Source organism: Cherax quadricarinatus, unplaced genomic scaffold, assembly GCF_038502225.1.
Source record: "Cherax quadricarinatus isolate ZL_2023a unplaced genomic scaffold, ASM3850222v1 Contig2904, whole genome shotgun sequence".
Taxonomy (NCBI): domain Eukaryota; kingdom Metazoa; phylum Arthropoda; class Malacostraca; order Decapoda; family Parastacidae; genus Cherax; species Cherax quadricarinatus.
The window spans coordinates 30,001-31,681 of NW_027197930.1; positions in this window are offsets into that span (position 1 = coordinate 30,001).

The following is a 1,681-nucleotide window of genomic DNA, read 5'->3' on the forward strand; positions in this document are numbered from 1 at the left end:
GTGTGTGCGTGTGTGTGTGTGTGTGTATGTGTGTGTATGTGTGTGTGAGTGTGTGTGTGTGTGTGTGTGTGTGTGTGTGTACGTGTGTGTGTGTGTGTTTGTGTGTGTGTGTGTGTGTGTGTGTGTGTGTGTGTGTCTGTGTGTGTGTGTGTCTGTGTGTCTGTGTGTCTGTGTGTGTGTGTGTGTGTATACTCACCTAGTTGTACTCACCTAGTTGAGGCTGCAAGGGTCGAGTCCGAGCTCCTGGCCCCGCCTCTTCACTGATCGCTACTAGGTCACTCTCCCTGAACCGTGAGCTTTATCATACCTCTGCTTAAAGCTATGTATGGATCCTGCCTCCACTACATCGCTTCCCAAACTATTCCACTTACTGACTACTCTGTGGCTGAAGAAATACTTCCTAACATACCTGTGATTCATCTGTGTCTTCAACTTCCAACTGTGTCCCCTTGTTACTGTGTCCAATCTCTGGAACATCCTGTCTTTGTCCACCTTGTCAATTCCTCTCAGTATTTTGTATGTCGTTATCATGTCTCCTCTATCTCTCCTGTCCTCCAGTGTCGTCAGGTTGATTTCCCTTAACCTCTCCTCGTAGGACATACCTCTTAGCTCTGGGACTAGTCTTGTTGCAAACCTTTGCATTTTCTCTAGATTCTTTACGTGCTTAGCTAGGTGTGGGTTCCAAACTGGTGCCGCATACTCCAATATGGGCCTAACGTACACGGTGTACAGGGTCCTGAACGATTCCTTATAAGGTGTCGGAATGCTGTTCTGAGGTTTGCTAGGCGCCCATATGCTGCAGCAGTTATTTGATTAATGTGCGCTTCAGGAGATGTGCCTGGTGTTATACTCAACCCAAGATCTTTTTCGTTGAATGAGGTTTGTAGTCTCTGGCCCCCTAGACTGTACTCCGTCTGCTGTCTTCTTTGCCCTTGTTAGGTAAGACACATATGCAACAGTTAGACAACTTTATTCCGAAACGTTTCGCCTACACAGTAGGCTTCTTCAGTCGAATACAGAAAATAGGCAGGAACAGTAGAGATGTGAAGACGATGTAATCAGTCCATCACCCTTGTAGTCGTAGAATTTGAGGTTGTCAGTCCCTCGGCCTGGAGAAGTTCAGTTCCATAGTCAGGAACTCAAATTCTACGACTACAAGGGTGATGGACTGATTACATCGTCTTCACATCTCTACTGTTCCTGCCTATTTTCTGTATTCGACTGAAGAAGCCTACTGTGTAGGCGAAACGTTTCGGAATAAAGTTGTCTAACTGTTGCATATGTGTCTTACCTAACAACCTGTCGGTATTGTATACCATTTCTTTGCCCTTCCCCAATCTTCATGACTTTGCACTTGGTGGGATTGATATCCAGGAGCCAATTGCTGGGCCAGATCTGCAGCCTGTCCAGATCCCTTTGTAGTTCTGCCGGGTCTTCGATCGAGTGAATTCTTCTCATCAACTTCACGTCATCTGCAAACAGGGACAACTCAGAGTCTATTCCTTCCGTCATGTCGTTCACAAATACCAGAAACAGCACTGTGTGTGTGTGTGTGTGTGTGTGTGTGTGTGTGTGTGTGTGTGTGTGTGTGTGTATGTGTGTGTGTGTACTCACCTATTTGTACTCACCTATTTGTGGTTGCAGGGGTCGAGTCCTAGCTCCTGGCCCCGCCTCTTCACCG